Consider the following 14557-nt stretch of genomic DNA (forward strand, 5'->3'; position numbering starts at 1 on the left):
GGGTATGATTTGAGAGAATAGCATTGAAACATGTATATTATCATATGTGAAATAGATCACCAGTCTAGGTTCAATGCATGAGGCAGGGTGCTCAGGGCTGGTGCACTGGGATGACCCTGAGGGATGGGATGGGGAGGGAGGTGGGAGGAGGGTTCAGAATGGGGAACACATGTACACCCATGGCTGATTCATGTCAATGTATGGCAAAAACCACTACAATATTGTAAAGTAATTAGACTGCAATTAAAATAAAAAATAAAATTAAAAAAAAATAAAAATGGACTTTTAACAAGACTAAGCATCAGCCTAGCTTCTTGACTTAATACAAATGAAAATGGCTGAACAATCATTCATTTTCTTCCTGCCAAAATGAAAGTTTATTGATGTCAGATAATATGCCTAATCTCTACCTGAACTTTGCATACGCCCGCCTTTGTTCAATGCCCTGTAGGGCCTCAAAAGTCAGGAGTAACTTTCCAAAATGAGGACAAAAGGTAAGCGCAAAGCCTCTTAAAATGGTGTCTGCTTTCTCATGTACAGACTTCTTCCTGGAGCCCACTGCTATAAATGCCTCTTTTCAGAGAATAGCATCATGGATTTTAAAAAAACCCTAAATCAAATGAAAATTATGTCAGGTAGACAATATTAAAGTTCCAATGACATAGACTGGAAGACAAACCAGATTATCTGGTCATGGAGCAGAAAGAAAGAAGCAAAGAATAAATGAATGAACAACTAACAAATAAAACAAATAGATAACCTGCATTTTACAGCTGAGGAAACTGAGAACCAGGGGGAAGCAAGTGATACCTCTCAGGTCATAGGCACTTGAGCTGATCAGAAAGAATTGAACAACCAAAAGAATAAGCATTTATCAGGTACTATCCAGTATATCAGAGGTTTTCAGAGGTATTTAACACTCACAAATCTCCTTGGCAGATATAGTCAGTAGCCAAGATGACATTCCAAGGCACAAATCCAGATTGGCACTCCCCCGCTAAAAAGTCTTCAAAGAGATTCACAAACTTTGGGAAGTGGCTTGGAGAAGTCTCTCACCTAGAGAGACTTCTATTAAACGAGTCAAAATTAGCAAAGATAAGTATTCAGAAACTCCAGGAGATGATCAAAGGCTTATAGCAAACTGAGAAGCCTTTATTCAGCATGATCCCTTACCTTGGGAATCCAGAGCATTCAAGCAGAGGCTGCCCCCACCCCTGCTTTCCCCCTTCACACACAGGGCGACTTTACAGATGTGAAAGTCAGATTCATATCATTTAAATGACACCTGAAAGGCCATGTGAGCCCAGAATAACTTGATTCCAATTTTATCACTGCCTCCTCCTGACCCTGGGCATGAATGTTGGTCAGCTGAGAGGAGAGACTGCAGCCTTTATTTCTCTGTATTACTACAGGCACTCTGCCTGCTTTGCATCCCTAGTTTGGACATTCCTCATCTCATCAGCACAGAGAACACCTCTCTTCTATGGGTCCAAAGACTGCTCCCACCTCTTTTGGGCTGGAAATGTGCGGACAGACCCACGATGACAGTGCCAGGCCTGAGAGCACTAATGCACACGAGTATCCGCTCTTCTGCTCATCCTGGGGCCCAAAACATCAGGGCCACCAATTAGATCATAGGACTCTTCTGTGCCAATCAGAACAAGGCACCTTCTTGCGTGAAAGCAGCTTGTAGGTTCATGGCTTAGTGAGTGAAGAATGCTTTTGCAACAGAGGAAGAGAACCTCTCCATCCACATAGATGCAGGCCAGTGCCAGGGCACACAGGTCAGCAAGGGGAGCATGGAACATATAGCCATACGTGCTCCTGTCCCCTCTTACACCACCTCCATTGATAAAATTGGGAGGATGGCCAGAGTACCTGCCACATCAAGTAGGGGAAGAAAATCAATGTCACATTCCTAAAGGTGCCTCTTGCTCCATGCTTTCCCAGCAGTCTCCCACAAGCAATGCCAGAGCTGAACCCCAGAGGGCCAGCTACGCCCTACGGAGCTGACAGCTCGTTGGGGGCATGATCCAGATGTTCTTTGGCTCTATGAAATCCCATTTTGGTGTCCACTGTGGGTGGTCCTGATCATATGCTGTTATCACACACTTTGTGGCCCCATGGCCCTGGCTCTAGCTAGGTGCTGAAAAAACCAGAACGAAAGAAGAAAGTCCCTGCCCTCAAGGAGCTCACAGTTAAAAAGGATGAGGTGAACAGATAAACCAATGGTGGTTAAACAGTGTGGCAAGAGCTCTGAGAGAATAAACACATTGAGGGGGGCGGGGTTCTTGGGAGCATCATAGAAAGGCACCCAATCCAGCCTGAATTGTGGGGCTGGGGGAGAATCAGGAAAGATGTTCTAAAAAACAGGCAACCTGGGCTGAATCTTGAGGACTGAATAACATTTAATCATTTAACAGAAGGAGGAGGGGAGGGCAGTTAAGGAAGAAGCTCCAAGCAGATGAAGCAAATCTGTGAAGATGAAAGCCAAGAGTAGAAACTGATCAAGAACACTAAGGAAGTGATTCCTTGCAGTGCATTAGAGCCAAGGCGAGGTGAGTCAAGAAAGATGAGGCTAAAGAGATGAGAAAGGGGCAGGCATGTGATCCCTGGCTTCCTCTGTCTCCTGAAACCCACCCCAAGCTCCTGGAAGGTGTGGTAGGTAACTAGCAGTGGGTGACTGCTCCAGGTCATCTTATTATCCGTGTACTCTTCCAACCTGTCTTGGTCAGTTCAGGCAGGCATAACAAAATACCATAAGAGACTGGGTGACTTAAAAGACAGAAGAGTATTTCTCACAGTTCTGGAGGCTGAGAAGTCCAAGATCAGGGAGCCAGCATGGCTGAGTTCTGCTAAGAGCAGGCTTCCTAGTTGAAGACTGTCCACTTATCGTATCCATCCTCGGCAGAAAGAGAACAGGCTAGCTCTCTAGCCTCTTCTTATAAAGCACTTACTCCCATTCCCATGAGTGCTCCATGACCTTATCACCTCCCCAAAGCCCCACCTCCAAATGCCATCACTCAGGGGATTAGGCTTCAACATAGGAATTGGAGAGGGACACAAACATTCAGGAACACAACTACACAGGCTCTCCTCCAGCCCCAGCCCACAGCAGATGTGGGTGCTTTCTCTTGTGGATAAAGCTCTGGAACCTAGCTTCCTCAGCTTGGTTCTGCTTCTCCAAGAATTTGCTTGCTGTCAGAGGTGGTGGAGCTGATGGCTCTAACTAGCACATCTAAGAGAACTGCCATTTCAGAAGAAAATCCAAGACCACTTCCATTTACTTACTATTAAAAATGGCATCACATGGAAAGTTTTGGAATCTTCAAAATCTTCCAAGGGAAAGGGCCCTGGGAAAGCATCTAGTCCAATGCCCTCATTCCTCACATGGGGCAAATGAGATCCAGGGAGGATATTCTTTGTCTAAAATCACACAGTAAGGGAATCAGGCCCTCCTAGGGCAGTGTGGTAGAAAGAATCCATCATTTCAAGATAGAGATGAAATCTCAAAGCTTTGTCACTCTGTAAGGTAGCCTTAAACAGGTTGCTAGGATTAAACAAATACCATAACATCTGTAAAGACCATGTACAGTGTCAACCTATAGTGATCACCATCATTACAATTTTCTGGAACCTCTGGCAAACCTACCTTTGAATGCGTATGACATAAGCCAAGAGATAAACTTGAACCGTGGGCAAAGTGGGAGGTCACTGCTGGTGAGTTGCATGCTATATCATCAGACTGCTTTGGTATGGCTTTCAGTGTGAGGCCTACCTGACAGGGCTGACTAACAGAAAACAGAATTGTTTCGACTCCTAAGCATGAAGGGAGATAGGCTGCTTTATTGACTATGCCAAAGCCTTTGACTGTGTGGATCACAATAAACTGGAAAATTCTGAAAGAGATGGGAATACCAGACCACCTGACCTGCCTCTTGAGAAATCTGTATGCAGGTCAGGAAGCAACAGTTAGAACTGGACATGGAACAACAGACTGGTTCCAAACAGGAAAAGGAGTACATCAAAGCTGTATATTGTCCCCCTGCTTATTTAACGTATATGCAGAGTACATCATGAGAAACGCTGGACTGGAAGAAACACAAGCTGGAATCAAGGTTGCCAGGAGAAATATCAATAACCTCAGATATGCAGATGACACCACCCTTATGGCAGAAAGTGAAGAGGAACTAAAAAGCCTCTTGATGAAAGTGAAAGTGGAGAGTGAAAAAGTTGGCTTAAAGCTCAACATTCAGAAAATGAAGATCATGGCATCTGGTCCCATCACTTCATGGGAAATACATGGGGAAACAATGGAAACAGTGTCAGACTTTATTTTTTGGGCTCCAAAATCACTGCAGATGGTGACTGCAGCCAAGAAATTAAAAGACGCTTACTCCTTGGAAGGAAAGTTATGACCAACCTAGATAGCATATTCAAAAGCAGAGACATTACTTTGCCAACAAAGATCCGTCTAGTCAAGGCTATGGTTTTTCCAGTGGTCATGTATGGATGTGAGAGTTGGACTGTGAAGAAGGCTGAGCACTGAAGAATTGATGCTTTTGAACTTTGGTATTGGAGAAGACTCTTGAGAGTCCCTTGGACTGCAAGGAGATCCAACCAGTCCATTCTGAAGGAGATCAGCCCTGGGATTTCTTTGGAAGGAATGATGCTAAAGCTGAAACTGCAGTACTTTGGCCACCTCATGCGAAGAGTTGACTCATTGGAAAAGACTCTGATGCTGGGAGGGATTGGGGGCAGGAGGAGAAGGGGACGACAGAGGATGAGATGGCTGGATGGAATCACTGACTCGATGGACATGAGTCTGAGTGAACTCCGGGAGTTGGTGATGGACAGGGAGGCCTGGCGTGCTGCGATTCATGGGGTCGCAAAGAGTCAGACATGACTGAGCGACTGAACTGAACTGAACTGATGAGAGATTAGGGTGTACTCTTTGAGAAGCTCACACTAGCATATTGGTTTATCTATTTACTCCTGAATCTGACTCAGTGTCAGTTTTAATGTTTCTAATTTGTGTAGTTTGAGAACTGGTGGTGTCTCTCTGAAGCCCTCCTCTGCAGAAACAACCTAGGGCAGGTAGAGTCCCTCTTCATTCTTCCTCTGCCATTTGTCACTGTTCACTAAGACATCTGGACATCATGAGGGGCTTTACTTAAATACAGGAAGAAACGATATCCTTCTTAATATGGTTCAACAGCACTTTAGGCTTTGCATTTTAATGAAAATAACACTGACAAAGTGCAAGCAAACTATAATTTGGTGGATAAGTAACTAGACATGGAGTCAGGAAGGGTCCTTTCTATGGCTGCTTTTGGTCCCAATATGCTCTGCCATTTTGAACAAGACACTAATCCTTCTAAGCCTATTTCCTCATCTGTTAAAATATAAGTAAGTTTGTCCACATCTGTGTACATAGCTCACAAGATTGCTGTCATGATGATAAACTAACATTTACCGAGTCCTGTGACTATGTACCCAGGCACTGAGTTTGGTACTTTACTTACATAATATTGTTTATTTTCCCCAATCATCCTAAGGTGTATCAGTTCCCATTTTTATAGATGAAACTGAAGCTCAGAGAAGTTACTTAACTTCTAGTAAGGGCCAGGGGCAGGATTCAAACCAGGTCTGGGCTCTTGACCTTTCCTCTAGGCTGTACTTTTATCCAGCAGAGCCTTCCCTAGTCTTTCAGCAAAAGTTGTAACTAGGAGTCAATCAAGGTTTCACGCTAGATCTATTTCTTCAAATGCAATGAATGGCACAGACTAACTATAGAATTACTCTTAGTTTGAACTGAAGTCTCTCCAACTTATTTATTTTTAAAAAATGGTTTTTGTGATTCTCTAAGTCTTTTTAGAGGCTGCTGTAAGGAATGATAAGACTCTAATCTCTGCAGGTGATTAGAACTACTTTTCTTTCCTTGGCTTGGTCGACTGTGCCTATTTCTGAGACCTCAGAGAAAACATAAAAGCTATGAAATCAGAACAAGTCTCCTGCTTCAACACGACTCCTGATGCAATCTGTTGAAAGAATATCTTTTCTATTGAGCTCTGAAGGAAAAAAATTTAAACTTACATTTTAGGCAAAAATAAAGGATGTAAGACCCAAGTGACACTAATTGTACATTTTTAACAGGAGGCATGTCTCTACTATTAAGGATATTTTATGTTATCTCAGAATTAAACACAAGAGGCCCCTCTGTCACAAACCAAAGCTCCCCTCATGTCAGTGAGTGCTCTCTAGACGGCCCTGACGGAAACAATCTCAAGTGATGGGCTGAATGTGGGAGACTGAGATGCCGAATTGGAACCATGGAGTAATTAGTTCATTTTTTTCTCTCATTCAAAGAGGACTTCCTCAAGGACTATGATTCATTCCAGAAACATCTGTGCATAGCCATGTAAGGGGGAAGAAAAGTGACATGGGCCCCTCTCCCCCACACTAGAGGAATTTTCAATCCTGTTTCACAGGAATAAGAAAGCCCAGTTGAAAAACAAGATAACTCTTAATTGAGGGTGCTCTGTGCTAAACAGAATGCCAGATGCTTTCAGTTGTATTATCTCACTGAATCTCTACCCTAAGCCACTGAAGAAGGCCTGACTACCCACTTCTTTCAGATGAGAAAACTGAAGTTCAGGAAGAATAATAAACGTGCCCGCTACGGTTAATAATACTGTATTGTGTATTTGAAAGTTGCTGAGAATAGATCCTAAAAGTCCCCATCACAAGAAAAAAAATGTACCTATGTATGGGGATGGATATTAACTAAATTTACTGCAGTGATCATTTTGGAATACATACAAATATTTAATAAATCATGTACAGTGAAACTAATATAATATTATATGTCAATTATCTCTCAAAAAAAAAAAAAAAAAAACCAACTTGCCCAACTCATTCAGATAAGTATAAACACCCAGGCTCCACTTCATGTCAACATGCTGAGAAACATTTCTTTCTATATTCCCCTTCTGAATATATTGTCCCATTCCAAAGCTGCTGAAGTTAAACCTTCAGGCCTCTCTGCAGGCAGTTTTTGTACTCTCCCCCAAACTTCAGCTCAACTGCCCACAACATCACACACCTGAATCCTTCTTCAAAATGAAAGCCAAGTGCTATAATATAGAGTTGGACCCATCAAAATAATCATGCAGCTCTCGGTCTGGACAACTTTCAGTTACTGATCTGTGATCACACATTGCTGACCTCTGCCACGAAACCTCGCCTTGGCAAGCTAATGATTTCCAACCAGCTCCTGTGGAATTCTTTCTGAAAACAGACACCATCTCATGGTCTCATGGAATCAAGGGACTTCATGGCCAAGAAAGAGTCCCTTCTTCAGCAGGCATGTGTGCATGCTCAGTGGCTCACTTGTATCTAACTCTTCGTGATCCCATGGACTGTAGCCAGCCAGGCTCCTCTGTCCATGGGATTTCCCAGGCAAGAATACTGGAGTGGGCTGCCATTTCCTGCTCCAGGGGATCTTATCAATGACATGGCAACTCTGTGCTCCTTGGCAAAATGCTTTCGGTAACTGTATTCTGATATCCATTTGAACAAAGTAGCAAAGAAGTAAATGCTCAAGAGTCAAAGCAAACATAATAAATAATTTACTTGATACAAAAAATATGGTAGGAAACCATTGAATAGAAGCATACTCAACAAGTAATGCAAGTGGAAACAGGAGCATAAACCATTTGGGTACCATTTTTTGTAGTTGCTCTTTGGAAACACTTTGAATAATCATCCTAGTGGCTCTACTCTTGTCCATTCCTTCCGTCTAAATTGGCAGACTATCTCTAGGTTGTTTAAAGGATTAAAGGAATGACATCCTTCATGGACAAGTTAATGGTTATTGTGTTATTTTATTTAAATGATTTTATAGTTAGGTAAAAAAATATTTCTTTAGTTTTACAGTGAACAAATAAATCCTCTTTGAATTTTTAAAAATCATTTTAAGTCCTTTTATGAACACAACACAAATCTGCAAGTTCCCAGACTAACCCTATAGTATTGCCCTATTATTTAGTTTTCCAGAGAATTTACATAGTGATTCACAAAGATAAGATGATAAGTATTTTACTTTCAAGGGAAGCAAAGCCTTCCCATCCCATGACTCTGTTTTGATGTTTCTAGAACATGCAGCCAAAGGCTTATTAAGACTCTTTGGTATTAGTACTAAATATTTTTCTCATATTTTTGGTTTATGTATGTTGAAGATTTTATTTTGTAGCACACCCTACAAATGGGATTTTTTTCTTCCTGCCGGCTAGATAATTTCACCCAAATGGTGAAGACGTCATAATTTTTTAAAATGAAATTATATCTAATGACACCAAACCAATGGGGTTGGCAAATTTCAAAATGCATATTTTAAAAACACAAAGATGTATAAACCAAATTATGGTCTACAGGGCACAGAAAAATGATCTGGAGATGGATTTAGCTCTGTGAACAATTAGAAACAATACTGAAAGCTGCTCATTTATGTCCCTCCCCTGTCATCACCTCGTCTGGGTCTTTCAATAATGGGCTAAGAAATATAGGGAAAAAAACAAAGCAGGGTTTTCAATATGGTTTTTCTTTGAGGAACAATAAAAACATTAAACTTTATACATTTAAGTGTCTGTGCACCGAATGGTAGCCCTTTCATGGGAGTCCAGCTTGGGTTTTGTCTGTGTAGGGAAGGGAGAAGAGAGTCTGTGAATACCCTCAGAGTCATTTAAAATATATAGTATTAGCTAATTGATGAGAGGACTAAAAACAATAGTAAGTAGGTAGCCTGGCTGCATGCCAGGAGCAAGGCTTTATGGTGAAAGCGAGTTTACATTAGAGGCCTGTTTTTCCCCTTTCCTTATATGAAATGAACAGCTGTAATTGAAAAGCAAGGAGCTCTATGGTTTATAGAAATAGGTGTTGTGAAGAGCCTTGGCCGTCTAATTTTCTTCCTATTGCAGGGCAGGCTTCCATTGTCTGTTTTTTAGAGCTAATTTCTTTTCTGATCAAAAGGCCCACGTCGTTGAAAAGGTAGTAATGACTATTCATTTGGCTGAAGCCGCCATTCTCCAGACTGCAAGCTTTATTTAGAAATGGCTATTTCTTTCTAAAAGGAAAAGCTCATTTATGTCCTCTATAATGTCAATTAAAGTAGAATATATTTTAATTATTTATCCTGAGGAGAAACCTTTTAGGAACTTAATTTAGTATGCCTATGCTATGCAGACACTACAATATGTGAATGTGGAATGATATCTAGGCACATGGGTTTTATTTTATTTTACCACTAATGAATAGTTTATTTGCAACTAATTAACAAGTTAAATCGGCACAATTAGTGTCGGATTTCTTTAATAATATAACTCATAAAGGGATAGCCATTGGAACTAGAAAATAAGGTTGGTTGTTGGCTTTGTAAAGAAACCATTCCACAAAAGGGGCAGTTTTTTTCCCATTAGGAAGGGTTATCGCGACGTTCGGCCCGTTGCTTGTTCAAATGCGAGCCCGGCTGGGCTGGGGGAAGAAGGATGTTCGGAAACGAGGGGAGATGGTGTTAATGACACAAACATCACCTTTGCCCAGCCTCGGGGTTGTTACCCGGCGACGCTTTCCCGAGAAATGGAATCGGGGTGACTGCAACCGGGGCGCCAAAACGCCGGCGCTGCCGGGCCGCACCGCAGACCTCGCCCTGTCGCACCGTCTGACAGCCGACCCGCGCGTCAACGGGGCGGCCCGAGGCTCGGCGGCCTCCGTACCTGGCAGGCGGCGGCCCGCTCGCCGTTCCCGGGCCGCGCGTCCTCCGCCCGGCTCTCCGTCGCCAGCAGCCGCCCCGGAGCCTCGCTCGCCCGCCACTCGGACGGCGGCGCTGGAGCTCCCGGCCCACGGGCGCTTCTGCGTCTCAGCCGCTCGGGCCGCGCGGCTCCGCGCCGCGGAGGGGAAAGCGCGCGCGGGGTGGGACGAGCGTGGCCCCCGGCGGCCGGGGCGCGCCACGGTCCCCAGCCCTCCGGGCGCTCCCCCGGGCCGCCGCCGCTCTCAGCTGAAGGACGCGGAAGTAGGGGGGCGGTGGTCTGCTCCCGCGCCGGGCGGCATCGGCTAGCCCATAGTAGGTGTGCGGCCGAGGTTTAGTGCCAAGAAAAGCAATGACGGCCGGCAAGGCAGGGGAAGAGAACTGAGAGATTCCGCGCATCGAATTCCACGGCTCTCCCCTCTCTTGAAAGAAAGTGAAAAGGCGGCGGGGGTGAGGGAGGCGGGGGGAGGGAAAACAGCTTTCTGCTGCCTTGAGATTTAAAATTTGCTCCAGGGCGCGCTCTCCCCAGCCCCCAGCCCCATCCTGCGCCCCCTAGGGCTAGGGCCGACGGGCCGGCGGGGTCCCACGGGAGGTGCCGGGAGGTCCCGTGACCAGACGGGCATCCTTCCTCGGGAAGCACCGCCCGCCCGATGGAGCCGCGCCACAACCTCCTCCCCCCAGGTCTCGATAAGCGTGTAGATGAGATACGGGGACGTGGAATAACTCCAGCCACGTTCCGCAGAGATAACGATATTCTGATTGTTTCCCCAGGCCCGATTTCTGGCAGGCCACCTCGCTGCCGGAGAGGGCCGTGCCTTTGCAGCCACAGAAGGAAGGAAGGAAGGCGACGGGCCCAGCGGGAGGGCAGGGTAGGGTGCTGGGTGCCGCGAGGCTGCTCCGTGGGGGGCGGGTCCCCGCAGCTCAGAGGGCTGAGGGCGTGTAGGGGTGGGGGGCGAGGCCGGCAGATCGACGACAGTGACCCGGAAGACGCTCCGCCAGTGGGACCCAGTTCCCGGGCAGATCCTCCTTTCCCACGGGGGAGGTGGCTGTATTCGGGTGGCGTTTGGCAGTGCTCGCGTTGTGAGGTCGGCAGAGAGGGCGCTGAAGGTAGAGATTGCCAAATTCCTGGCAGTGGCTCGACACCTAGGGAAAACGCCTGGCATCCTTGTCGTCACACCCTGCGGGTGGACAGGACTCTGCAACTGAGCGCCAAGGTCTGGGCCAAGGGGATTCCCCGTACCCACCGACCGCAGCTCAGCTAACCCAGGGAAGCCAATTCGGAAACTCTTTTAAAAGTACACCCTCCTTCCTAAAAAGGGCTACATCAAAGTGCGATAGAATACAGTTGGCCCGCCCACAGGAGACTTTTTGGTACCCTGAGGACCGTGTCACCGCACACCTCGGTGGCTCCTAGTAAGCTTTCCTTGGAGAGTGTCAACTAGGCTATTACTGCAAACTGCACCGCCAGCCTAGGACCGTCAGCTCCTTCCCAAACTCTGAAGGACGAGAGCTTTATTGGAAGCTGCAGGGGGGTGGGTGGGGGATGAGAGGTGCTGCGGGTATCAGACTGAGACCTCGACAGCTGCGAGGTGCTCGGCTGTCTCTTCCAGCCTCGTTGGAGATCTGGTGACCTTTGCGACCTTTTGCGGGAGATGATTCTACAACAGACCTAAGCTCCTGATTTCTTGGTCAAGGCCCTCAATCTGGGGCCTAAATACACCCTCTTGGCCAGGAGCCAGAGTAAATAATCAAGGGTTGTTCTCAAGGAAGAAATAAGAAAAAAGACTGTCTCTAGATCAGCAAACTTCCTCCACCCCCTTGCTGGCAAGCAAAGCTTCTCTAAAGGTCTTCGGGATAAGTTTTTCGCACTTCCTCAAAGCTGGACCCCTCGCTGGGCTCGACTGCACTTGAAAAAAGGCGAACACTTGACTATTGTCAGGCCGCAGATCCCGGAGCGGACACTGATACACACCCATTCCATCCCACCCAGCACGCAAAGGGCACCTCTTATAAGAGGCGGGGTCCTAATCGAGCCGCGGACTCGGGAAAGAAGCCCCCCTTGAGCAGTGGCGGAGCAGGGTTCCACGGGGGCACCCCCGCGCGAGCCCTGGGACAGCCCCTCCCCTGCTCGACTAGTAGCTCTCAGGCCAAGTGCTAAGGAGTTCACTTTGCAGATACGGGGCTCCTGGGACACTGGATTTCCGCAAACCGCAGGAAGGCAGAGTTGGAAGCGCCCTAGGCACCCGGAGCCTGCAGGGCCACCCACACTAGAGCCTACCCCAACCCCCGAGTTTTGCCATCACCAGCCCTCTAAGGAGAGTCCCACTTCTGCCCGCAGCGATGCAGCTGCCTCTCCTTGGAGGGTTGGGGCGACCTCGAAGCCCCGTAGGGAGAGAAGGGGCGCCTATAGGTGAAGTTTCCAACCGAGGCCAACAAACGGCGCTGTTGCCGCGCCCTGGGTCCTGGAATCCCCAGGCCCAGCCCCAGTCCGAGGGAGCCAGAGCTCTCTCCAGAGGGCGGGGAGAATGGGGACGGCGTGTTTGGCCGAGTTCCCTACCCGCCGTCCGGGGGCTCTGTTTGCCGCCCAAGGGCTCCCGGAGGCCCCGAGGGAGAGAGAGCTACCGAACACGCTCTCCTCCCGCAAAGAGCGGAAAGGACTCTTCCCGAATCCCGCTGTGTCGCTCTGCTTTCCTCGCGGGGTGCAGGTGCGGGTCGGAGACACCTGTTGGGGCTCCACCGGACGTCTAGCTTCCCCGCGGGCCCCGCCTGGACCGAGCATCCTCGGGCGGTAGTACCTGCCGTGAAGCTTCTCCCGACCCGCGAGGAAAGTCGCGTCGCTCGGCCGGTGCCTGCGCTGGTACTGCTAAGAGAACCGTTTCCTTCTACCTTCCCTCCATCTCCCCACCCCTATGATGGTAATCTCGCTTGATTACTGAAATGGTAGTATGGGCTGAGAACGTGTCCTCTCAAATGTTCCGAAGGCGGACCACCCCAGAGCTACCAGGCACAGAGATCGGTTTAATCGTGACCTCCGAGGGAAGCCAGGAGTGTGGGAGAGGGTGTCTGATCCTAGCAAGACTGCCATAAATCTGGAAGAAGGACGTTGATGTGAGAAGGAGCTTATCTAAACCGCGGGATGGGTGTGAGCAAGTGACAAACAGCTGGGAGCAGTGACCAGTTCCCCCAGATAACCTGCTGCGGCGAGAAGCGCCGGCCGGGCACCGCACCTCTTGCCTAGGCAAGTAGGCAGCCCAGGCTCTGTCACCACAACGGCTTACTTGGGTCCTAAAACTTGGAAAGAATCCTGACATCTGTCAGGCTACTGGACGCCAGGCCGCGCGTCGGTTGGGTAGTTTCCTAAAACGCGCTTCACTTAGCAACAGCCTCAGAGGCCCAGAGAACCCGAGAGGGCATCTGGAAAGGCGGCCAAAAGGGCAGGGCTACTGCACACTGACTTCTTGGGGAGAAGGTGGGTTTGCCCAGGAAATTTTGTCTGTGTCACCCAGTCTGGCAAGAAAACAGTTGCAGGTGGAGACTGTCGAATCACTTCTGTTTTCTGAAACATGCCTTCCAGTCCATGTCAACTTAAGTACACATACCCGTGCGCGCGTGCGCGGGCGTGCACACACGCACACACACACGACTCATACACAGAACCATTCCCCATAGTTTACTTCAAAACCCTAAATGCGTAGAACCATTCAAATGATCGCAGCAGCCCTTGACTGTATACGTTCGCTTCCTTCCGCCCAGAAGAGCAACAGAACCAAGTGGAACCCAAACTTAAGAGGCGGGTTTCGAGACCCCAAACTTCCAGGAGACGTTGCTGCTGGGAGCCGGGATTCTGGTGCTAGCGGTCCGCGGGCCCCAGGGCGGGCTGGCCTGCTCTGCGTCCCCCAAGTCACAGCGGGTTACTTTATAATTTGTGCAAGAAACGGGGAAGCAAGCTCCTGGCACGCAGGCTTCCCAGGATCGCTGGGTCTTGCATTATAAGGAGCTAAAAACCTCGGTTTGGAGCTGTTTTTGTTTTTGTTTTTTTCCCCCACACTTAGGATATACGCCTTTCTTTGGGTTCCCCATCTTTCCACGAGGCTGGGGGGGTTGGTGGGCCACACCGTGGGGACACTTATTTCAGTCTTTGCCACCTCTGTCCGGGGTTGGCTTTTCCTTCCCACCGGTCGCCTCGGGCGTCTTCGGGAGTTGCAGACGCTGAGCCACTAGTTTGGGCTGGAGGCGGCGATAGTCAGGGTGCCAGCTACCCGCAGCCGGGCTTCCCCGCGCCGCTATTCTTCCGCAGACAACCCCGACAGGCGGTTGAATGTGGCGCTCAGAGTCTCGAGGCTCCGGTCGGGAAGGCTATAAAAAAATAAAAAAAGGAAGACGGCATCCGTTAGCAGCGCCTGCTCCCCGGGGAGGCGGCGCGGCTGCGCGGCGAGAGCAGCGCTCAGTGGTCCCGGCAGGTGCGCGGCCGGTGGAGGGGGCGCCCCAGGACGGCCTCGGCTCCTCTCGGGCCACCACCCCCCCCCCTTCAAGAAACTTTTCTTTCACTTGGAGAGGCTCTGTGTTGCCATGAAAACGGATTTTCCAAGGGGCCCGACCCTCCCCCTCAGGGGCATCGGACTGGAAAAACCGAAATGGCCAGAGAGCAGAGACAAAAAGGGGCCGCTAAACGGGGGCCCGGAGAAGAGAGCTGAGGCCGGTTCACCCCTCCGCGCCCCCCTCAACACTCCCCGCACCACCGCATGGGAGCGT

The sequence above is a fragment of the Bos indicus x Bos taurus genome, chromosome X (assembly GCF_003369695.1).
Source record: "Bos indicus x Bos taurus breed Angus x Brahman F1 hybrid chromosome X, Bos_hybrid_MaternalHap_v2.0, whole genome shotgun sequence".
NCBI classification, from domain to species: domain Eukaryota; kingdom Metazoa; phylum Chordata; class Mammalia; order Artiodactyla; family Bovidae; genus Bos; species Bos indicus x Bos taurus.